Raw genomic sequence first — 26,634 nt, 5'->3', positions numbered from 1 at the left:
AGAATCCGCCGGAAACAAAAATTGTGGAGAACAGTTTTGTAGAGAATAATGTTGATAAACCTTGTAAAACGCTTGATATGATAATTGATGTTACTGATAAAGAGTTGATGGAATTTGGGTTTAGTGAAAATGCAATGAGAGAAGTTAGGGGGTTAAAACAGGCGGGGATGACTCAGCGGCTGTAAAGATGGTGAATGATAGACATATTGAAGAGCTTGAAAATGAGCTGAAAAAAACCAAAAATATAATGGAAAACTAAAAAAAAGACTATCAAAAAGGTCGGGACAATGATGCATAAAAACACTAGCATTAGAAGAAGACCTTGAACAAGTTAAAGATGATCTGATTAATGAAAAAGGAGAGCGTAGTCAAGAAAAGATTGATAACCTAGGAAAGGAAATAGTTAAAATAGAGGACCAATTATATGAGGAAATGTCAAAGGTCTGGCGGATAGACAATGAGAGAGAATTACAAACCCAAAGAGTGAAACGTTTGGTTACAGATGTTTTGAAAAAAAAACAGATTCAAAGATCTCCTGAAAGATAGATTAAAATTACTCTTCAAATTGGAAGGCCTAACTATTGGAGCATTTGTAACTGCGATAATAATGTTTTTCACAACCTTAGGTCTTTCTGTCAGTAATTCTTTGAGAAAACCTTCGAATCCCCCTCTTGGACCAACTCCTCCAAAACCCCAAAAACCAGATATCCCAGATCGGGTAAAAAATGGATTAAAGATATTTGCTAATTGGTTAAAAGAATCAGCTGCCGCTCTGCCAGGAATGATAGGTTCGATAATGTCATTCATTCCGAAATCAGTTGGAACAGTTGTTGGGTTTTCTGGCCGAGAATCTGATAATTTTATTGCTCGTTGTTGTAAGTTCAATAATCTATGGTTTGATCGAAGGTGTAAACACGTTTAGGGGGAAGAAAAATCTTCCTAAATAAATGGCTACTGGAAAGTGTTAAACCCCCAAAGAAGCAATCGCGTTCCACTAGGTTTGAAAGCTGAATGTCACCATCACGCTATCACTCACAACCCATCGTCGGCACAACCAAAGGAAACTCTGTATGTGAGGATTCCAAAGTTAAGTAATAATGCCTTCTTCGTACTGGTTAGTGTTTATCTGTCGGCAGATGTTATTATCTCAGGAAACAACAGAAATTATGTAGTGAATAATTTGGGGCGAAATCTGATTTCAAACTGACTGTTAAGTGGGGGACCAAAAACCTTCTCGAAATATATATAATTTGTATGCAACCTACAAAGACCTATGGCTGTCCAATGAGGCGGGAGATAATCGAGTATTTCGGGGAATCAAAAGCAGTAACCTCAGACAGCTTAGATCCGGGATGTCTTTGGTTGATATCACCGGGGAAACCAGCAACGAGAAGATTTTGAAGGAAGTTTTTGACAATAAGTACAAAATCTCAATTGACTTTGACTTGCTCTCAACCCACGATCCGTTTTACAGATTTCCCATTCAGGAGGACGTTATATTCAGCATGGCCTTGGCGCCTGAAGAGGATGTAATTGAAAAATATATGTATGGATATGACACTGTTACAGATGAAAGCGTTGCGGGGCAATTACAAAATAATTATAATTCTGGATTTTCGGTATTTTACGATTGGATAGATAATTTTAAAATAATAAACGTGGAGAAAAACGAAACAATAATTAATGAAAATATCAATTTTCCAAAAAGATCCATCAAAGGAATTTTGTTACTATTTTTAACCTCACACAATTATGGCACCAGAGACAGCGAAAAATTCGAGAATCTGGGAATTTCAAATTTAAAGTTACAATCGAGGGAATGGCTAATAAAATATATCATGAAGAAATGAGATTGTTAGATCAATGGGAAGAAGCGAAAAAACTTTTTATTTCCGAAAATATTAAGAAAACACACAACTGTAATTTAACTCTTGAAGAGTATTACGGTGATGAGAACTATTTTGGGTTGTGGCTTGATCATAGAACCACGGAGGACAATTATCTTTATGGAAGTGGAATAGCTTTGCAAAGCACAAACGATGGAATTCAGTCGGCTATCACAAAAGATGGGACTAAAGGCCCATACAAAATGCACATATTTATTGTTTCGGACGCACAGTTAAATGTTCAAAATTCTCAAATCGTGAGCATAATGAATTAGGTTAATTTTGTGGTTTATAAATGGAGACAATTGACAAGAAAGATATTGTGAACACGCTTTATAGATGTTTTGTTTTATCTGGAATTACCAAAGGTTACAGCATTGTGATGAGAAGATTTTTAAAAATGAAAATTGAGAGACCCCAGCCAAGCCGATATCAATGAGTTTCTAAAACTTGGTTTGGTGGTTACTCTTGGTAATTTATCTGCGGAATATCTATACGATAATAGTCTCATACCGCGGAACCCAATGAAATAAATATACTGAACGAATCTACTGGATAAATCCCTTCGATAAATCGCTTGGATAAATGACATTATCTACTACAAACTCCAGAGGGTGCTCATCATTCTTTATTTAAGAACCTTTTTAATGCCATTATTTCTGGCTGCACAAATTGTGGAAAAACTCACTTCGTCTTAGATTTGTTGAAAACTTATGCAGCGGTCAATGAGATGTCTGTACCCCCGGGGGTCAGACACTCGACACCTATTCACCCTTTGGAAAAAAAGTGAGGGTCAGAACTCGACACTTTCTCACAAATTGCCAAGCATCATTTCATCAAGTTCTCACTTTTCACAAAATCAATTGAGACCAGAGTTTTTTCACCATGCCCGAAGGGGAGAACAGACATTAAGTCTATTCACATTTCATTGTTAGAGCAACATATTTAGTAAAAGACTGTCGTAAACACTACAAAAATTAGTCCAGGTAACCTCGACGCTATGGCGCGTAGCAGAGGGTCGAGGGGGATGCGTCGATTCACTATAAGGAAGGAAGCCCAATGTACAGCTGATGTACACTGCACTGAGCAATACTGAACGCTCTGGTATTCTGTAGGCACGAGGTTTTCTGGGAATTCCCTTCTCATTTTCAAAAAGGGTTTTGTTTTCACAATAAATATTTGGAGTAAGTACTAGAGTTTGGTCGATTTCATCATCACAGATTAAGTAAGCTAATATTCTTTTGTCGAAATCGGTTTTGAAATTAATGTTTTATTTGAAAAACTCGATAAACCACGTGACCAGACACCGGAAGCCAACGCCCCCAAATCTGGTTCGTGACGAGAGAAATGTCGTGACATACCAGTCTCAGTAATGTGAATGAATGAGACTGGTTCCGAACGAAAAAATTACCAGCAACCTTTTGCTGCCGGCAGCCATCTTTCCGGTTCTGTACGTAACATGTGTGTCAGCCGACGATCCGCATATTCTTTTAATTTTCATTTCTTGTGGTTTATCGCTCGACAGAAACTCAACATTTGCAAAATCCGGCTACCCCAGACATTCGTCGAATTTTCGACACCTTTCCCAATCCTATTCGCCAGAAACTCGATGTTTGAAAATAATCAGGCACCACAGCACTCGACACAAACTCGACGTCAAGTGCGTGTCGACCGCTGACCCGGGGGGGGGGAGTTACAGACATCTGATTGACCGCTGCATTACTACAAAGGAAATTTTGAAAACATCATCATGTTTTGCCCAACCTTTGAACAGAATGAAACATATAACCGAGATTAGATTTTCAAAGATAAAAATATCATTATTATTGATCCCAATGTTGTTAAGAATAATCTGAATAAATCATTACTTGCTGCCATGGAAGTTTACAAAGGTTCAAACTCACATTTCATTATTGACGTCCGCGCCAATTTGCATGACAGTAGGGGAAAATTTGAACTTTGTAACTTGGCATTTTCAGGGCATTATGGAATCACTACTTGGGTTTTGGTTCAAAAATATAACTCTGTTGTGAAGGGTTTTAGGGAAAACATTCGTATGTTGATACTTTTTTTTAACAAAGATGAAGATTCAATGAAGGTACATTAAAGGAAAACGACATTATTCTTATTATCTTTGCCACAATAATAGCAGTTTCAAACTTTTTCTTGTTCTTCGCTGGTCAACTTCATTTCTACTTCTGTGTTTAAAGTTTACCAAATTCATCTTCCTTCTGCATTAACCACTCACAAAACCATTCAACCACATCCTCCCCACGGTATGAAAAATATGCGCTTTCAAAAAGTTCTCGAAAATCTGAATTAATATAACATCCCACCGCAGAGGCTTTTTGGATTTTTGATCGCTTAGTTTTTTCTTTTCCCTCATCAGTAACTTTTACTAGAACTCCCTCTGAATCATTATCTTAATCACTTGTTGCTTCGAGATCGGCGTACATCACGAAAGGAACTGTATTTTTAAACAAGGGTTTTTTAATTTTAGGTTTGCTGATGCGCTTCCCTTCTGTGGCATTTTGACTTCGCAATAATCATGTACCCAACATTTCTTTTTGTGATTGACTAGAGTTATTTCCCTATTAAAAGCATTCATACATCTTCTACATAATTATTTTTTATGACTGCCATTATTACGAAAAAAACACAGATATATTTTTTTCAGTAGCATATAATGTTCTTGGTAGTACAAAATATCTATTACGTTTTCATCCTCAAAATTACCAGATAGATAGATTGGTTCCAAAGTGTAATCTAACAGAGTACTTAATTGCTTATTAGCCCCGCTGGTTTCACCAACTCAAACATATTAATCTTCAAATTATTTTCTCTTTCAATTTTTGGCATATCTTTTTTAAACACACTGGAAAATTATTTATTCTTATTTTACCTTCATATATCCTGTAGGAGCTATAATTACAAAGGTGATTAATTGGTTCGTAATGTGCTGCTAACAAATTCCACAAAAAACACTTCCCGTCATTACATTGTACATTAATTATCGAACTAGATTTGAAAGGAAGTTTAATGAAGTGCCCACCTTTCGTACCTCTGTACGCAACTAAAAATAACTCTGCTCTGTTTATCTCTTTAAGTGGCAGTCCACTTCCTTTAAAATATATCTCCTCGATTTGTAGTGTGATGTAATCCAAACATTTTTGTAGGCAACTTCTGGCTTTGATTTAAAAAAAAACAACTTCAAAAGGAGATTGAATTCCATGAAGTATTTCATTGTTAATTTTCAAAAAAGAAGCTTTAGAGAAGTCAACTTCCACATTAATACTTATCTTGAACTGAAAACTTTTTAGAAGTGACATAATCTCAACAAATTTCTCTTTGTAATTCGATAAGTCTGTTACTACTTGTGGTTGTCTAAATTGCACAGTTACAAGATCCGAAGGTAAATGTTTTTTTTTCCTTTCTTCCAAATTTGTTTACTATTTCTAGTCCTTTAATTTTTCCCGCCATTGACAAAAAATCTTCCTCTTTTTCTGTGAGTTGTGAAGTATTAATAGAACTGTTAGTAGGTTCGTTCGTTGGAGCATACGCCGGCTCTTCATTCAGTGGCTCTTCCACCAGAAGTTCGTTCTGAGTTGGGGGAGCACCGGCTCCCGCCGGAACTTTGTTCTTAGACGTTAGTGTTCTATTTAATTCCTCTGATTTTTTTTGTGTTACTTTTATTTTTTTTCAGATTTTAGATGGTGGTTGTAGTTTTTCTTTAAACTTCAGAAAGACAATCTCGACAAAATACTTTTTTAGGTTGATACTTTATTTGTTGCATTTAAGATACAATTTTTTTCTTAAATTGTTAAAAAAACTTGATAATTCGTCTATTTAAGAAACAAAAATTATAAATAGAGGGTAATATAAATGAAAATAAAGAAGTCGAAAATGTCGAAAATCTATCAACATTTTTAGAGGATTTGAACACGGATTTCAAACCTAAAACCCCAAAAAATTATGGTAAACTCGAAGACTGAGAAATTAGTGAATAATACAAAACAAAATATATTTGTAAAGCACAAAGAAGGTTTGGTGAAAGACTGGAAATTACTCGAGTGTTTTCAAAATTGGGTAGTATTGTTGAAATCACAACTTATCTACCAGAACGATTCAACAAGATGCGGAACCCCAGAGAGAAACCTTGAAGGGAAATCCTGATATTTACTTTGTTTACAAAGGGCAAAATAAAAACCAACATCATGAAATCTTATTTGCTTAATAAATCTAAAATTCTTAAAATCTCAAAACCTAAAAACTGGAAAAAAATTAGTCTAAAATGGGACATAGAAAGAGTCGTATTGTTGTCTTGAGTCATTTTCCATTTTTACCAATTCGGTAATACCCGGAACGTTTTCATCAGTCCACCACGAATTTTAAAAGGTTATCGATTTCACAGTCATGGATTTTATGTCTAATTGGTCTGTTAAGTAGTACTCAAATTTGGCTTCTTCACATATCTACTCCAACGGGAGCTGGCTCTCCCCCGAAAGTTGTAGTACCTAGCGAACGAAGTTCCAACGGGAGTTGGCTCTCCAGCTGGGGCCCCATAGGAGATTCTAGCATTTCACATCTTTGAAATTATCCTAAATAAATGAGTGAGAGTAATGAAAATATAATTTATCCTAATTTACCACAATACATAAAATATGCAAATAAACCACAAGAATTTAGACTCCAAGTATTTGGAAGTTTATTTAGAAGTATTTGGAGGAGGAGATTGAGTTTAGGAGAAAGATATTCTCAAAGTACAAAAAGGCATTCAACGCAATTACTGGTATTAGCCACTTTCTTAATTTAACTAGCGTAGCAGCTGGATCAGTTGGTGTGTCCACATTGACAGGTGTAATAACCGCACCAATAGGTTTGGCGTTTGGGGGAGTGACAATTGGAAGCGCCATTATCTCATCTGCCCTATATTTGGGAGAAAAAAAAAATACTTAAAAAAATAGGAAAACATGAGGAAATATAGGAATGTTGGCAATTTCAAAACTCAACACCATTAATGATTTAGTCAGTAAAGCCATTAGCGATTAAATAAATGATGTACTATCCGCTGGCGACAAAACTCAGGAATACTATTTATTATGACTTTTTTAATTTTGCGGTTTATGTTAGTGATGACGACTTTTTCAAAATAAAAGAAAGTAATATAACTCCGCAATTTTTACATTTGAAAAACAGATCAGATTGTTTGCGACTGGAAAAAAAACATTATTGTTTAACCAGAATCAATTTAACATGGCAGTGTGGTTTGCAACAACCGGCTGTGGGGTTTCGGTAAACCAACACTTGAATCACAAAATTCCAATGATCAGATCGTTTTATAGATTCCACACATATTACCAGATTTGTAAAATTATGAAAAACTTACATATCACCAGCCCAGGAGAAATAAATTTTAACGAAACTAATAATGGTATTAACCTGGGAAAGTTGGGAGAGTTGTTGAGCAAGTTTGGTTTAAAAGACGAGTATGATTTTTCGGTTTTTAACGGGTGGACTTCTTAGAGTGTTCCAGACTATAATCCCAACATCACAGATCCTGGTTTCCAACATGAATGACTCAAAAAAAATTGTTTTCCTGATGCAGGTTCACGAAAATAAAATGCCTCCAATGTTTACTGCAGCTTGGGATACTGTAATGGCTACCTTCAAATATCCAGATACTTTGATCAAGTGGCATGTTAATCAACATAAAAATGTTTTTGGTGTTATCAAACAGAACCATTGTCAATCGTATCAACAATTCATGATTTTTAAGTCATCTGGTTTCTCAAATCCCGGTATCGAGCGACTTAACGATTCTGTCCGAACATATGTTTACTGCGTACTAGGGGCCCAAGCACTCACCAGAACTCTGATTACTGGAGCAACAGGAACTGAATTTGATGCCCAGAAAGAATTTACCAAACTTTTAAAAGACTCAATCAACAGACACGCCGACATTCCTACCTCAATTCAAATGTATCAAAAATCAATTGCCGAAACCCACACCAGATTGGATTATGTAATCGCCCCGGGTTTATACATCATTGGGTCCAACATGGTCTTAAAAATCGGAAACATGATGAATTACAACAATAATATTTTGATAGCACCGCAAAAAATGAGTATTGGGGAAAATGATATCAACCGCAAAAAGAATACTGCACCTCATTTAATGAAAGGCCCGCCCGTAAATACTTACAAATTGAAAGCTGTGGATAAAAAGGCCCCTGAGGAGTGCCAGCCTCCGGAACAATCAGCACCACTTACGCTGGAAAAAAAATTAAGTGGGGTAATAAAAAAAGATAGTTTTTCTAGCGGGAGCTCCACCAATCATGAAAACATTAAATTTGTTTTAGCAGTTGCGGCCAGTGGAGTTGTCAGTTTAATTTGGTATTTTAATTAATTTAAATGGCTGATGGCGGAGTTGATGAATTTAAAATGGGTGAACTAAATAGAACAGAACCTCGAGAACCAACATCTGAAATTAATTTTACAGAACCAGATGATGGGACATTTTACAACAGTAGTTTGGGTGAACAACCAACAACATTAAAACTTGAGGAGTGGTGTAAGAAAAGACCGCAAGTCACAGTTCTTGATAACAAAGAAATCGAGGATTCGGTTAATGAGGCGGAATTGGTTAAGATTTTTTAAAAAACAAGTGGGACTTCAGTAAAGATGGGAGAAAGAAACTATCAACTATGGTGGTGAAAATTGATGTATTTAAGAAGATTTTGGAAATAAAACTAGGTGATCAGACAATCAGTCTCCACAACAAAAGAGATGGAAAGATTTTAAGTGATTCAACGTTGGAAAGTCACTATGGTTCTAACGTTGTAGATAACCTTAACTATATCGTAAAATATGGTATAGAACCTACTGAGGAATTTGATGAAGAGGAATTAGAACCTCCTGATGAAATTAGGGAAGAGGAATATCACCAAAGAGTGCAGGAGATGAATGAAACTATTAATAATCTTCGTTCTACAGCTAGGGAATATGAGAATATTCTTTATAAACCGGGGGTTAGAAAATTTATGAACAAGCATTTTGGGGAGGGTGCCGACCCTAGTACAAAAGAAAGGTTTGAAAAATTAATTGACTCTATTAACGAGGATTTTGAAATTGATTACTCTTCTGGGGTTTTGGGTAAACCCTGTAAACAATTAATAGGATAATTGATACAACTGATGAAGAATTGAAATAAGATGGGATTGACGAAAATGCTATGAGGGAAATCAGAGCGTTAAAAAGGGTCGGGGATGCTTTAGCAACTGTAAAGATGAAGAAAGATAGAAAGACTGAAGACCTAGAAGCAGACAAAGTGGAATTGGAAAATAAGTTGAAAGACACAGAAATGGGGTATTCTAATCTACACAGAGATGATGAAATAGGTGTGACCGAAGAGGTTGGAAAAAACCAAGAATTAAAAAAAGAAATTGATAAAGTTAAAGAGGAACTAGATAAAGTTAAAAAACCAACTGGACGAAGAGCATCAAAACGTCTTTATGTTGGACAGAGAAATGGAAAGCCGTACAAGCAGAATGAAACGTTTGGTTGCAGATGTTTTGAAAAAACCAGACTCAAATATCGGTCTGAAAGATAAATTAAAATAACTCGTCAAATTGAAAGATCAAACTATTGGAGCAGTTGAACTGCGATAACAATGTTTTTCACAACTTTGGGTCTTTCTATCAGTAATTCCTCAACCTACTACCGCAAAGAGCATTCTTTAATTTTGGTCACATTTGAAGTTTCCTAATGTTTGAATCCCATCGTCGCAGATAAATTTCGTGTCAAAATTTGACAAACCTCGTTTTTATTAGGCTGTTGTATAAAAGTCTAGTTTTTGCGATGGGATGCTAAAGCATCTTTTTTTCAGGTTCTTGTGTTCGAAAAGAGCTGCTTTGTAATCGTCAAAGCGCATGTTGCTTAAGACACTTCGCGGAATGCCTTTAGCTTTTCTTGTTTAATTTCTACTATCTACCGTTGTCTCATCTTGATTTGGCAAGTGTTTGAAAGCATACATTTTTGTTCGGAGTCCAGCAAATGCAACAATTTGCCTGTCGGTATACTCCCTTTTAAACGTACCCCGTAACTTTTTATTTCTGATCCAATACATAGGGCTTGCTTTTGGATAGTTGGAAAGGTCAGAATATTTTCGATTGGCCCAGATGTCCTCATTTACAATGTGATTTGACAATTTGAATGTTTGGTTTGGGAGTAAGGACTCGAAAAACGATTCCAAGGGTTTTGACGCTGTTTCAACGATCGTAAGTCCAACCATGTCTACTTCGTCCAAAGCAGCAGAGCGAGCTGAGCGGTTAATTGGAGAATTGGAAGAACTTCGAGTGGCTTCGGAATTACAACGAGTTGCTTTTGACAAATACCTTGACTCCGCCGAAGCTCAATCTCGCGATGTCGCAAATTCAATTGAAGGGATTAAGCATGATCTCACAAAGTTCGAACCGGGAAGTGCCTATAACGACCAAATTAAGAAACTTCTCGAAGATGTTGAAATTAGATGCGACAGACTTTCGGGCGATCTTACGACGCACACAAAAGGGAGTAAGGATGCCCTTTTCAAACTTAAAGGACTAACATTGCTAAAGCCTGACCATTTTAACGGTACAGGCGATGCCACTGCTTGGATAGAAAACTTTGAGCATTTCACGACGCTACTCAGTTGGACTGACAAAGAACGGGTAACTGGTTTTCCACTATTTTTACGAGCGGTAGCCCTTTCTTGGTACCAAGGCATCCCTAAGGACAAAAAGGACACATGGGCACACCTCAAAGATGCATTTGCGATAAGATACGAAGGGAAAGGACACAAATGGGTTAAGGCAAGAGAGTTGCAAAATAGGAAACTCCTACCCGGCGAATCACTTTATAGTTATACGGACGATATCCAGAGGTGGGGTCGGGACCAAGACTTACCCGACCACATTCTGTTAGGTGCCTATATCGAAGGAATGCCACAGCAGATTCGGCAAATCGTGTGGCAGGGGATGCCGGAATCATTCGAGCAAGCCGAAAAAGCCGCCCAGAACGACGTCAAGATATTAAAGCTTGAAGGAGCGAAGGGAAACAGCCTCGCCCATTTTGAAGCCGACTGAGTGTCCAAATCGGTACAGGAAGGCATGGAAAATATCGAACACCTCCTCTGCAGAACGTTAGAGGAAAGACCCAATCAAGCCAGAGGACGGAACAACACGCGGCCAGATTACGTGTGACGTGATGCCCCAGGACGTTCTCAACGTGACAGTAGGGGGCGCATCGTGTACCATGAGTGTGGTTTTGCCGGACATGTCATTCGTGAATGTAGGCTAAAAAATGTCCAATGTCATCAGTGTGGTCAGTGGGGACATGTTCGATCACGGTGTCCTCAGCGTGACAGGCCCAGTGACTCCAGGCCGAATGAGCCGAGAGCCGGTGTAATGTTTTTGAGTGTTTCTGTTTTTGAGTGTTTCCCCTCATTGTTTGGGAACACTCAAAAATAGATTGACAAGTTTTTCTGTGTATCCCCCCTACTGAAAAGTCGTGGTCTCTCTAGCTGCCTATTGTTTGGAAACACTGACACATGGGGAACAACCACAGATGTTACACCGGCAATGAGAGCCAGCAGCTTGCACCATAGGATTTAGGTCGGCAGAAAAGGCAAAAGCTGTCGAAACCAGAAACGCCCCCAGATGTATCAGAACAAGGACAATGTAAGGCTTTTAGGACGTTACATAAGGCAACGTCGAATATCGGACTGACAGGACAGCCAGTCACTCCCAATTTACGTGGAAACAAGTCTGACATTCCCCACCGCGACGACGTGAAAACCAGAAAAAACGAACGAAAGAAAAGGAACCGTTCCATGAAAGAAACTCCATCCGATTCGGGACTCAATGACGAGAAATGCTCACCAACGATCGCAAATTTAGATAGCAGAACAATTCCGTTGAAAATCGGGGACACGAATGTGGACACGCTTTTGGACTCGGGTGCATCAGTATCGGTATGTAGTTTTGATTTTTTTCACACATTTGCAAGGTTCATGCAATTTACAGCCATCTCAAGAGTACTTTGGGATGTGACATTACCTGTGCCAACGGGGGAAAAATTACCCCTTGGGGATCGGTCAAATTGCAGATCTCCTTATTAGATAAAAAACATCACCCAACAGGTAGAAATTCTGAAAGGTATCACTCAACCTTTGATTTTGGGAATGGACTTTTTGACTGCAAATGGCATTATTCTATATTTGAAAAATAGCACCTTGCAAATGGGTGACATTATTTTACCGATAAACACTGATGCCAAATTACGATTACTGTGTCAAAATACTGTCATTATACCACCAAGATCAGAAGCTATCATTCGAGTATTTACAGCTGGAAGAAATAAGGCTGACGGACAAGCAGGTTTTTTAGATCCACATAACAAATTGTTTCAGAAACATGGGCTGTTTGGAGCCCACAGTATTGGTATCATTAAACGCCGGGTATGTCCGATGAACGTTTTAAATCCCTCAAATGCACCGATTCGAGTATTCAAAGGGGCACATCTTGCTACCCTGTCTACGGTTGATCTTGACGCAAAAATACCTGACCAAGAGTTCATGCCTGTAGATGATGAAGGCATTGGCAATGAACCAAATACACCATTGTTGTCACAAAAGACTTCGCTGAAAAATCATCATTAACTGGTATTGATAAAGACGAATTGGAAGCTTTGGTCTACCAATATTCGGACATTTTTGCTGAAAATATATTAGACTTAACCGAAGCAAAAGATTTCGAATGTGAAATTGAAATGAAGTCTGGAGAGATAGTCCGAAAACACCCTCATAGGGTGCCTTATGCTTTTCGTGACATTTTAGACAATTGGAAAAATTAGAAGCAGCTGGTATCATCGAACCCAGTACGTCTAACTGGAGCTCACCTGCCTTACTGGAACGGGAACGGGACACAGATTAATAGTGGATTTTATAGCCGTTAACAAACTTGTAAAATGCCAGGCAATCCCGATTCCATCTATAAATGAAACATTGGCCATGTGCGGCAAGCTAATGCCTCTATCTTTTCTACTATGGACTTGAACTCTTTTTTTTTCAATTCAAATTGTCCAAAAAGTCCCGTGAAAAAACTCGGTTTTGTGACGAGCCATCCAGGTAAGCTCTGGCAGTTCTGCAGGTTGCCGATGGGTGTCTCTGCGTCACCTGCGATTTTTCAGCAATTCATGCAGAGTACCATTCAGGGCGTTCCAAATACCATGGTTTACCTGGACGATATAATTTCGTTCGCTAGCTCGTGGTCAGAGCATAAACAGCATTTAGAACAACGTTTTATACGACTGCGAGCAGCCAATCTCAAATTAAAACCCAGTAAATGTAAATTTGCAAGAGATCAACTGAACTTTCTTGGCCATGTTTTAAACTCTGATGGGATTCGGGTAGATGACAACAAAATTAAGGTTGTTAGTGAATATCCAAGACCACAAAATTTGACGCAAGTCCGTGCATTTTTGGGCCTAGCAAATTATTTTCGTAAAATGATAAAAAACGTTGCTGCCATGGCACTCCCGTTGAATCAGCTTATCAAGAAAATTGTGCGTTTCCATTGGTCATCTGAGTGTGAGGTTGCATTTGAAAAGCTTTAACTTGCATTAACAACTGCTCCTGTCTCAGAGTATCCAGATTTTGCAAAGCCATTCTACCTGCATACAGACGCATCAAATTTCAGTATGGGTTATTCTCTAGTACAGATTAATGACAGGGGGCAGGAGGTTGTGATTGGCTATGGTGGCAAAGAATTTGATTCAACACAACGGTCATATTCGGCATCCGAACGAGAATGTCTTGCAATAGTGTGTGGCATCCAGCATTTCAAATTCTTTCTTTACGGCAAGCCGTTTATCATCCAAAGTGACCATTCTTGTTTACAATGGCTTTTAAAACAACAAAGCGATGGCGTTCTTACAGGAAGATTGGCTAGGTGGAGTTTGATTTTGCAAATTTATCAGTATACTATTCAACACAAAAGCGATGCAAAATGTGGTGATGCAGACGGCCTTTTCAGACGACTGTATCACACCACACTAAATACTATTAATTTTGAAAATGTAAACATTCCTATGGAGCAACGTAAAACCCTGCGCTAAATGAAATCATCGTTTACCTTGAGACCAAAGTGCTACCTGAAGATAAATCAGCAGCTCGCCGTTTATTGTTGCGAATTGAGCATTTTTTTCTGAGAGATGATGGATGTCTAGTGCACCTTACAACATTGAATTGGAAAGCTCATAAAGACATGTGTGTATGCCCAGTTATTCCAAGCCACCTGCGTGCAGAAATCTTACACGAACTACATGAAACAGGTTTCGGTGGGCACCAAGCAATTGAATGTACATGTTTAAAGATAAAAGAACGGTTCTATTGGCATAATCAATCCGTTGACGTTAAAGAATATGTCAAATCATGTGTAGATTGCCAAATCCGTCAAACAAACATACCTGTCACTCGGGCACCTTTAAATCAATTACCAATTTCTCCGATAATGTCTGCTTGGAGTATTAACTTTATGGGACCATTACCTACCACGCCACGCGGAAAAAAATATATGGCCACTTTTATTGATAATTTCTCGTCCTGGATGGAAGCATTTCCGATTAAAGATATGACTGCAAAGAAAGCAGCTACTATCCTAGTGGACGAAATCTTCTGTCGTTTCGGAGCATTTTCTACAATTTTATCTGATAGAGGTACGTAATTTCTGTCACAACTGTTCAAAGAAACTGTACACTTGCTCGGAGCTCGGTCTTTATTCACGACGGCTTACCATCCTGCCTGTAATGGCAAACTCGAGAGACATCACAAAAGTCCTCTCCAAGATGGTCTCGGACAAGTCACAAACGTCGTGGGATCTATTTGTGCCATCGGCTTTGTTTGCCCTTCGAACGTCAGTTGGCACGGTTTCAACGATATTCTGCCCATACGATGTCGTGTACGGCAAACAGGCCTGGGTCCCTATCCAGAGAGCCTTAAATCCATTAAAGGAGACATTTACCACCTACGAGGATTACTATGGTAATCTGGTTGCAAAACTCGATCTCATTCATGAAACTGTGAAAAAGAACCTGGAGGACAGTATTATTATTATACAGAATTCATATAGCGCCCTAATCAGAAAATCCGCTCTAGGGCGCTTTTCAGAGATAAAACATTCATTGCACACAAATATTGAAAAAGATAAGATATTGATGATACATGTAAAAACTTGTAAAAATTTAAGCATTGTAATAGCTTTTAAAAAATAAGGTCTTCACTGACTTCTTATATACATCGAGACTGGAAGATTGTCTTACGGCCAAGGGCAGTGCATTCCACAGGCCAGGTGCCACCTGCTTGAAAGATCGATTTCCATGTCGTACCGTCCTGGTTCTCGGTAACGACGGATTGCACTGGTCTGTGGAACGCAACGCGAGTTGGCGCGTCTCGCTTTACCAAATCCTCAATGTATATTGGCCCTGTTCCATTCAGTGCCTTGTAGGCATACAGCAGAATCTTATACTGTACCCTACAATGCACCGGAAGCCAGTGAAGCTGAAAGAGAACCGGAGTTATATGGTCTCGCCGTTTTGTCCCTGTTATTATTCGAGCTGCGGTGTTCTGCACTTTTTGAAGTTTCGACATCAGTTGGTCAGTTATTCCATACAGAAGGCCATAGGCATAATCGAGTCTGGAAACTACGGTGGCTTGGACAAGAGATTTACATGCATGGCCAATTAGATAGGGTTTGATTCTGCTGATGTTTCTCAAGTGAAAGTGACAAATGCGCGATACATTATTAACATGTTTTTCAATTGTTAAAAAGGAGTCCATGAAAGCCCCAATATTTTTTTACACAGTCAACAGGCTTGATCGAACAACCACCAACTCTAAGACATAACTCCTTGCAGAAATGCTCCAGCTGTTTAGGATAAAATGAAATAAACTCTGTCTTATCGTCATTTTGCTTCAGTCCATTTGTCCTCAACCAGGGTTTTAAGTCCTGGACACAGGCTTCTATTGGACACAGGCTTTAGTAAGCAAAAGATGCGTCGCCAATACAATAAATCCGCTAAGGAAATTGAAATAGAACTTGGAGATCGTGTGTGGCTCTATCACCCAGTTTTGAAGGTTGGTCAATCGAAGAAACTAACGAAAAAATGGAATGGCCCATATCGAGTCATCAGCAAGTGGGGAAATGTTAACTTCAAAATACGCACGGAGGATAACAAACCAGTCACGCAGTTTGTCCATGCCAATCGTCTCAGGCGAGTTTACGATCCCGATAGACGACCAAATGACCCACCTGTTCTACTTCCCCCGGCTGAACGCCAGGAACCTGTCATGTTGCAACCAGATGAATTTCCAAACGACGCCTTTGAACGAGACGTACAAGTGCCGTTAGCACCACGAGGGGAGAAGAAGATTACACAGACACGGCGACAACGCAAAGTTCAGGAAGTTATAGGCCCTGGATCCAAGCCTCAGGCTGCAGATCAACCCGATGACATTTATTATGTAGATAAGATCGAAGGCCATAAAATGGTCAAAGGAAAACGATGGTTCAAAATTCGTTGGGTCGGTTTCTCACAAACTACATGGGAACCTATCGAGAACATTTTGAACAAGAATTTCATCAAGAAATATGATGAACAGCGGAAGTAACGCAAACGGACCGAATAAGTTACTTCTTGAGTATTTCCGTAGACATTGTAAACTTTATCTCCAAATATGAGCGATATATCATGCCTATGCCGCCTAGAAGTAACATAGCCACGGCAAAAGGCACACCTTACAGTACTTGGCCTAGTTCCAACCGTTGTTTATAAACGGAAAATTAATGCATGGTGTTTAGTGCCGACAACACAAGTAGTCATTGCTACACCTGCATATCTAACGTTTGTTTGTAAAACGAATGTATGACGTCACCAGGTGCACTACGTTTGGTAAAAGGATTTTACGAGAATAGGAAGTAGATTTTGAAGAACAGTTATTTTCTTGACATAAACGATTCTCCCTCATAACTACTACACGAGATTGATCAGTGGTCAACTCCGCTGGAGTTTTAATTTCCTTATTAATTAATGTCATTTTACTTATCAAGGTACACAAGCTTGGTATTTTGGTCACTTCTCTTCAGGTGCCAAAGGCGACGGCACTTCCGGTTAATGTCATTAATTCCACTGATATTCTTTCATTGAGTTTTTCTAAACTGCAAGAGGTTATTGAGGGTGAAAGGATAATTGAAGCTATTTTGAAATTTACACTATTAGTTGCAATTCTACACATTACTGTACGTTACTTCAGCAATGACGGATGGCGTTTTTTTGGACGGCGTTTGTTTCGCCGCAGTTAAATTTCTAGTCTCGTAGCGGGCAGGACCGCTGAGTTGCTTCTCAGTCTGGGTCAGGTTCCTTGCATAGGTTGGGCTATTGCAGTGGCTCATTTGTATCGTACACTTGTTACCTTCAACCGAAGCTTCGGAATGGTACGTATTGATATACAATATCCACCTGAGATTCATTTCCAACGATACCTTTTGGCAAAATGGTACGTATTGATATACAATATCCACCTGAGATTCATTTCCAACGATACCTTTTGGCAAAAATGTACCTTCTTACATTGTTCCTGTCGAAGCTTCAGTTCTTAACAGCATCTGACCAGCCACAATACAGACTGTGCTTAAATCACGACAATGTCTGTGTCGTTTTTGCTCCGCTGATACAACCGGAAGTATTTACATCTGATGTTTTGGTATAATATTCTACCACACCTAGCGGTAAATTACCGGTAACTTGTTTTTGCCACTAGTATTAAATCAGATGGAACAACCTGTGCAAACGTTCATTAAAGTGTGTGTTTATTGCAAAGGGCAATTTGCCAACAGTACTTGTTTCTGAATAAGCCAGAATCATTGCTTAATTGTTGGTCAGTCTTCAGCTCACATCGCTTTTACCAAAATGTGGCTGCCGAAATGGACTTCATGATGATTATGTTATTGTTTTTAGATTTAGTTTGAATTTAGATTGATTAATATTGGTATATAAAGTTTATGTTTTATAAATGAACAGGAAAGTCTTCACTTCCGGGGATCCGAGAGAACGATTGAGTACGCTCGAGTAAAGTGAGCCTAATTAGATCTGACAGTTTAAGGAAGTGTCCAGGATCTGAAGTTTATTGTGCGTGGGTGGAGAGGAAATCTGTATATTGTTATAGTAATGAAAGACATGCTTATTCCAAGGTTATTGTGTTGCTAGGCTTGGCGGCAGATCAAAAAGAATGCCTTTGACTGACCCATTGCCGCATCTTGCGTGGGCGAATGACTTCCGTTCTCAGAAATAAGTAACCTGCTTTATCTTAAGAAATATTTGTACGATTGTAAACTCTTGGTGGTCCTAACAGGGACTGGTCTCTCCGAGCCCCTCCTACTCACACCCACGCTTAGCATAAATGATGAAATCTAAGTTAGAAGTAGTTTAGTGTAAAAGTAAATTCTGAAGTGTTATGACCTCTCGTGCTCCGTGAATGTATCAGCGTTGATTGCAAATATATTGTTCCTTGATGAAGTTCACTACACGGATTATATAGTAGAACTGAAGTTGTTTGTGATTCCTCGTTACTAAACAGCCAACGGATGTATGGACTCACCCGACAGAGCATTGGTCTCTCCGACCGGATAAGAACTAGTGATCGTTTATATGACGAGGATTTCACGATGAGGCAAGTGAAGGCCAAAAAGAACGTTCATGTTGGAAATATTGGCCGTGGAATTAGATGTTTAGAGCGCCTGGTCAAACGAAACGTAAGACCAGGCATAATCAAGGAACAGATTGCAGCGTTGATCAAGAGCAGGGATGAGGCCATGAAATGCGGCCTCCATCTCGTGGAGATGGAGCCGGACACTACCACGGACGTCAAGAGTCTACTTGACCATCAGTTAGAACAGGTCAATGACGTCGTGGTCGAAGCAGAAATTTGGCTGAGTGATGTGGCTATCACCATTGATAGAACTGGCGATGTGTTCTCGCAATGTGGCGTAAGTAAGGCCAGTTCTGGGGATGAGCCACGGGAACCCCCGAAGGAAGAGGAGCGGGATCAAAGCCGATCTCGTGATCCTGAAATACGGGATGCAGCGGTTGGTGATGGTGTTCCTGAGCAACGGAGGGATGGCCGAGATGCGGACGATGTTGAAGCCGGTGGTCGCGATCGGGACGTGGTATGTGATGCGTTGGCGGATGAGATAGGCGGGATGAATCTTCGTCGTGCGGCGAGTGATGCTGTACTGTATTCAAGAGATGGTTGCGCCGAAAGGCCCAGGATCAAGCTGTGTGAAAGCTGGATAAAGCAGCTGAGAACTGAGAACTGAGAATTCCTCACAGCATGCGCACCAGGTAGGTCATGATTTTTCTACTCGTGCAAATCATCCACCCCCACATGTTTCGCATAATTTAGGGAACACTGTTGTTCATTCATCGTCTTTTGGCAAGTCCCTCCCAAGACTGAAGCTTCAAAGTTTTGATGGAGACGCGTTAAAATGGACAGATTGAAATGGAATGTTCCGAGCCATGGTGCATTCATCCCCGATGTCCGACACAGAGCACATTACCCATCTACAACACGCTGTAGTTGGGCGCGCGAAGGCGGAAATCGTAGGTTTTGGCTACGATGGTCTAATGTATGCGCCTGCGCTGGAGGCTTTAGAAGAGCGCTTCGGTAAACGTCAATTTGTGGTTCGCGCGCACTTAGATAAACTGGCGAAGCTGCCCTCGGTTTCGGAAGAAAACCGTAATAACGTGTTCAGCTTGGCATCGGCCGTACGGGCCGTCGTTCTTGCCTTTGATTCGCTGGGTTATTACGGTGACCTTGAGGCAGTTAGCAACTGCGAAATTATGATCGGGAAAATGTCCGAAGGTATGAGGTTTTGCTGGGCGAGACACCTAGCCAGGTCCAGAGTAGATCAACCGACTCTCCGAACCATCAACAATTGGCTCGCCGATGAGGTCAAAACATACGAATGGTTGCCGTCCTCGTCGAAGTCGACCAGTTCACAGCGAAATGTAACTCTAGCCACCAGTGAATCGCACATCGGTAAACAAAAGGGCTTTAAACCAGTAACTAAACCCAAATTTGTTGTAAGGTGTCCCATCGATGATAGTTCTTCTCATGATCTGGCTCACTGTCCCAAGTTCAAGGCAATGAGTAATGAGGAGCGTGCACATGTTGTGTGGCAAAACAAGTTGTGTTGGCTTTGTTTGAACAAAGGTTGTTGGGTTCGGAAATGTAAGGCTAAACGTTGTGGTGTAGGTGACTGTAAAAGAAGTCACCATGCGATGCTTCATCGTGATGTAGAGTCGACGGTAGAGGTTAGGCCTACTGCTGTTGAGCATACAGGTTTGAAAATACAGTCTGAAAATAGATCAGTCTTGCTTCAAGTGCCGGTAAGGCTTCACGGGCCGGCAGGTCACGTGGATACTCATGTTATGCTTGATCTTGGCAGCACGTGCTCCCTATTGTCAACAGAGATAGCGAATCGGCTTGAGCTAAAAGGTGTGTCTCAGGAGTTCGATTTAAGTGATATTAGGGAGAGGAGTTTGGTGACTTCAGAGCGGGTGACGCTGAAATTAAGTCCAGGGCATTGTCAAGCTCAACCTAGTTTACATAGTGTTAGTAATGTTTGGGTTGTGGATCAGCTTAATCTGCCTGTTGTGAATGTAGACATGGCCAAGGAAAAGTTTGCTTGGTCCCATCTGAAAGATCTGATCTTACCGTCGGTTGAAGGTCATCGTGTAACTTTGTTGCTTGGCTCTGATGCTATGGACATCATAAAGCCGCTTGAGGTTCGGTCGGGCCCAGAGGGGACACCACATGCTGTCAATACTGTGCTTGGTTGGACTGTTGTAGGTCCACTCCCGGGAAAACATGGTAGGCCTAGTTATGAAAGTTCATTTCGCGTTGGGTTACAGGTCAGTGACCCTGATGTTGGCCTCAGCAGGTTGGTAAAGGATTGGTGGTCCACCGAAGCCTTTGGTTGTTCCCATGACATTAAAAATGTCAGATCCATTGAGGACAAACGAGCTATCGCTATAATGGAAAATTCGACCAAAAGGGTTGGTGGGCGGTATGAGACCGGCCTCCTCTGGAAAGAGAAGGATGTTGTTCTCCCTAGCAATCGCGTTATGGCAGAGCGCAGGTTGTTGTCTCTTGAGAGAAAGTTAGACAAAGATCCTCTTCTCAAAAATTCGTATGAGAAAACCTTTCTAGATGACATTGAGAAGGGTTATGCGAGGAAGTTGTCCCCCTCTGAGATTGCTGCTCATGAGGACCGACAGTGGTTTTTGCCCCATCATGCTGTGTTGAATCCCAACCAGCTGTAGATTCTGCCATGGACTCTGTACGGAATCAAGCCGCGCCAGGTGGTGGACCAATCGTTCTGATGAATAAACACTCTTTATATGATATACGGGCATCTTTATTGATAAATCTTTCTTCGTTCTCTGTCTTACAAATATTTCTAACTCCTTATGTATGTCGTTGATGCCGTAAAAGACTGAAAGAAGATGCAACACTTATCTTGAGTTCACAGATCAGAATGAAAGGAAAGAAATCCTAAAGCTAAAGCTAAACCTATTTTTAGAGACAGGGTATAAGAAACTAACGTCCTAAATATATAAAATCATCTATATAACACCAAAGGTGTGATATACTTGTATCAAGCTCAAGAATGGTCTTATAGTAACCAGTTAAGCCACTTGTCAAAGGTTATACTAATGAATTAAGATATGAAGTACATATGTGGTGGAGAACAAAGAATCCACATGGCTCATTTTGATGCTCACTTTACATGTCCAAAATATCTATCTATGAATAACCAGAAGACGGAAATATCACTTCCATGATATTAATAAAGGCAAAGCTTACTACATACCGTGTTTGCCGCATTCTGGGGTCTAGGATTCCGCTGATATATGTTAGATTGAAATTGGCATAAATGTTTCTGATCTATCCAAGACAAGAGCATGTATGAGAAACGATGGGAGGAAGTTGACTATCCCAAATCCTGAACATATAACCAAATAAATACTCCGTTAATCACAGCTAATAATCAAGGAATAAACGAAAGGAAACATCCTGAAATCTAACATGAAAACTATTTAAACCCAAACGATGATGTGTTAAACTTAAACCATCATGAAATATACTAAATCAAAAATGGGACTAAATCTTGAAAGGTGTAAGAATCAAGTATTTCTTAACAGGAAGTGAAGTGGTCCATAGTGCCTACAACCTTGGTGTACCACTCATGCCAGAGTTTGACCCGTCCAAAGATGCTAACTGTGAGTCATCTTCAGCCACACAAAATAGAAAACATCTCACATTGCCTGCTGTCGCACAAGCCAGGGAAAGTTCGGCGTGTGTTTGATGCTGCGGCGAGGTACGAGGGGGTCGCATTGAATGATTGCCTTTTGACGGGGCCAAATCTGTTGAATTCGTTGGTTGGAGTCCTCATAAGGTTCAGGGAAGGGCCAGTTGCTTTGGCCGCTGATATTGAAGGGATGTACTCCGAGGTTCTCGTTCCAAAGGCTGACCAACCAGCCCTCAGATATCTTTGGAGAACAAATCGGAGTAAACCTCCCGATGTCTACCAATATCAACGGCACATTTTCGGGGCAACGTCATCGCCAACATCGGCCATTTGTGCTCTTTAGTGTACAGCCAAGGAGAGTGAGGAATTGTACCAAGAGGATGCAAGGGCAGTTCATAAATCCTTCTATATGGATGATTTTCTAGGCTCAGTAGACAGCATATCTCAGGGTGCTAAATTGCAGGGTGATCTGGTTACTTTGTTGGGGAAGGGCGGATTCAGATTGACCAAGTGGTTAAGTAATTCGGATGAAATACTGGGCAATATCCCCGAGTCAGAACTAGCGCCATCTCTGAAAGCAATAACATCTGGTGAAATGCATGAACGTCCTGCTGAGCGTGTGCTTGGTGTCAAATGGGAAACAAAGCAGTATGCGTTTATGTTTGACATCAAGTCCCGTAAAATGACGCAGAGCACTCCACGTCAGATCCTCAGCACTATTGCTTCAATATTTGACCCCCTGGGGTTGTTAGGTCCGGTAACATTGTTCCCAAAACTTCTGATGCAGGAATTATGGCGTAAAAAACTTGGTTGGGATGATGAGGTTTCAGAAGATGATCGTAAGGCTTTCGCTGATTGGTTGGATAGTTTAGAATTACTGAAATCATTGCATATCCCTAGGTTCTATCGACACCTCAACGAGAATCCCACTTCAGTGCAGCTTCATGTTATGGTTGACGCATCTGAAAAGGCATTCTCTGCTGTTGTGTTCTACAGGTTTGAGTATTCGGATGGCAGGATTGGCTGCAGGTTTGTCATCGGTAAATGTCGGGTTGCACCTGTCAAACCATTAACTATTCCCAAGCTTGAGCTCCAAGCTGCAGTGCTTGGCGTGCGTCTATGTCAAGCTGTGCTTATGGGCGGTTATTTCCGCATTAAATGATGTCCTAAAACGCGTCTTTATAACTGGCGACTCGTGTGTGTGTAGAGCAACCCGTGCGTACAGAGCAACACGCGCGTATCTAACTCGCGACCCCTACAAAGAACATAACGCGAATGTATAACTACTGTCGCATAAACGTGCCGTCGGATAACTAGTGTCGGATAACTAGTGTCGGATAAGTGCTGTCGGATAGCTGCTGTCGCATATAAGGTTCCTCAGCCTCCCGCATCGCGGCGCCAGTTATTATTACTTTTGTTCTAAGCGACGTAATCCCGAGTTTGAGACAGAAGAGAAAAATGGCTACTAATCAAGATCCACATGTGCTCCAGCGGGCAGCACGCATGCTGCAAGACGTTGTGAATTTGTTGGGCAGGCCTACCCAGGACCAGGTCCCTCTTGATAATCGGGTTGATAATATTGCAGCATCTGCTAAGTGCAAAAGCAAGGCCATTTGAAGTGCGCCTACTACATTACAGTTACCATGGAGGTATTATTATAATACTTCCATGCAGTTACCAATTGGTAAATCGTATGTCGCTTAGAGCAAAAACAATAATCATCAAGACAAGAGCGCCGCGATGCGGGAGGCTGAGGAACCTTATATGCGACAGCAGTTATCCGACAGCACTTATCCGACACTAGTTATCCGACACTAGTTATCCGACGGCACGTTTATGCGACAGTAGTTATACATTCGCGTTATGTTCTTTGTAGGGGTCGCGAGTTAGATACGCGCGTTTTGCTCTGTACGCACAGGTTGCTCTACACATACACACGAGTCGCCAGTTATAAAGACGCGTTTTAGGACATCATTTAATGCGGAAATAACCGCCCATATGTGATCAAGGAGTGTAGCTACAAGATTAGTGAGGTGCACTATTGGTCAGATAGCGCCACCGTAATCCTATGGATTAGAAGTACAACGGGTCGGCATCCGACCTTTATTGCTAGCAGAATAGCGGAGATTTGGGATCACAGTAATCCTAATCAGTGGCATCACGTGCCGGGAAAGTTGAATGTTGCAGACGACGGAAGTCGTGGTCTGCCTGCAGAGGCAATTTCGTCTGAGTGTAGGTGGTTAAATGGGCCGGCATTTCTCTTAATGCCTCAAGACAGATGGCCTGAGCAGCCAGCGAGCGCGTCAGGTAATGATAGCGACTGGTCGGGTCACACTGATGTTGTTGTTGACAGTGAGGCTGTCAAGGGTTTGATTGATGTTGACAGGTTCTCTTCCTGGAACAAACTTTGGAGATCAGTGGCACGTATGGCAAGCCAAAGCGGAATTTATTCAAGACTTTAGAATTACCATTCAAGAAGTTAAATATAAGTTCAAGAAGGAAATATATGTTCAAGACTAAAATATGTTCAACCTTGAATCAAATGTTTTCAACCTTGAATAAAATATGTTCAACCTTGAATAAAATATGTTCAACCTTGAATAAAATATGTCCAACCTTGAACAAAATATATTCAACCTTGAACAAAATATATTCAAGACTCACGTGACCATATTCAAGACGCACGTGACCACAAAATGACGTAGTTGCTCATGTTTTGATGCTTTACGGACTTTCCCGAACCCGCGTCCAGACTTTCCCGAACCCATGGTACTTGTGTTGCGTTTCGGAGCTCGAATTGTTCGCACGAAGGTTTTGACACATGGTTGTACACGTACCTATAGCCGCCTACACCTGACATGTACTGTAATCCTACACATCATGACATGGATGCCGAGTGAATGTCAGAGTCGATACATGTTTCACAGACATATCAGGCAAATTATAGGTTCAAAATGCGCAATGCCTCTCACCTTTCATACCACTGTATCGGATTCTCGTTGTCTTTTGACATGTTTGAGTGTTTAGGCTATACAGGCAATCAATCACGTCGTGAAACAGAACGCATCAGAAGTACCACAGAGTCTACGCTCTACGTCATCAATTGTGGTCACGTGCGTCTTGAATATGGTCACGTGAGTCTTGAATATGGTCACGTGAGTCTTGAATATATTTTGTTCAAGGTTGAATATATTTTGTTCAAGGTTGGACATATTTTATTCAAGGTTGAACATATTTTATTCAAGGTTGAACATATTTTATTTAAGGTTGAAAACATTTGATTCAAGGTTGAACATATTTTAGTCTTGAACATATATTTCCTTCTTGAACTTATATTTAACTTCTTGAATGGTTATTCTAAAGTCTTGAATAAATTCCGCTTTGGCTTGCCATAGGCACGTGTCGTGCGGTTTGTTGATAACTGCCGGTGTAATATATGTGAGTGTTTCCCGTGTGTGAGTGTTTCCCCTCATTGTTTGGGAACGCTCAAAAATAGATTGACAAGTTTTTCTGTGTCCCCCCCCCCCCCCCCTATTGAAAAGTCGTGGTCTCTCTAGCTGCCTATTGTTTGGAAACACTGACACATGGGGAACAACCACAGATGTTACACCGGGTTGACAAGGCAGATCGGAAGTGTGGGCCAATTACCTTTGAGGAAAAGGCTAGAGCAGAAAACGTTCTGTTCAAGCAATCAAATGCAGGTCAATTTGCAACCGAACTCAATGCTTTGAAAACTGGTAGGCCTATATCGCGTCAAAGTGTTATTCGGAAGCTTGCTCCATTCATAGATAGTGACGGGATAGTTCGGTCGCGTGGGCGCATAGGGAAGTCTGATATCTCTAACTCTGTGAAGTATCCTATCATTTTGGGTAAGAAGTCTCGCATAACGCATTTGATAATTCTACAGGCTCATAGGCGAAATCATCATGAGGGTTTGGAGCATCTCAGAAGTTTCCTGAGGCAGCGTTTTTGGATTGTGAATGCACGTGCTACGATTCGCACTGTGACTAGTAGGTGTATATTCTGTCGTATTAGGAATGCTATGCCAAGGCCTCCAAAAATGGGAGATCTCCCAGAAGTGCGCGTTCGTGGAGACGCACCCCCTTTCCATGCTACTGGGATAGATTATTTTGGGCCTATTTCTGTGACAAAGCTGCGCAAAACTGAGAAGCGCTATGGTTGTTTGTTTGTTTGTATGGCAACTAAAGCGATTCATATTGAGATGGCAAACAGTCTGGACACTGATTCGTTCATTATGGCATTGCGTCGGTTTAGGGCACATCGCGGAAATCCCGCTATTATCTGTAGCGACAATGGCACCAATTTCGTTGGCGCGGAACGAG

The 26,634-nt window shown here is 40.6% G+C and overlaps 1 protein-coding gene across 1 annotated transcript in view; it reads left to right on the top strand.

Moving 5' to 3' along the window:
• LOC135502218 (ankyrin repeat and KH domain-containing protein 1-like) overlaps positions 1 to 26,634 on the top strand; it is a 334,848-nt gene that overhangs the window by 220,695 nt on the left and 87,519 nt on the right. The window lies entirely within an intron of this gene.

This window comes from Lineus longissimus, chromosome 18 (assembly GCF_910592395.1).
Source record: "Lineus longissimus chromosome 18, tnLinLong1.2, whole genome shotgun sequence".
Classification (NCBI taxonomy): Eukaryota; Metazoa; Nemertea; class Pilidiophora; order Heteronemertea; family Lineidae; genus Lineus; species Lineus longissimus.
Note: the sequence above shows the minus strand (reverse complement) of the source record. Positions and strands in the feature narration are given on the sequence as shown.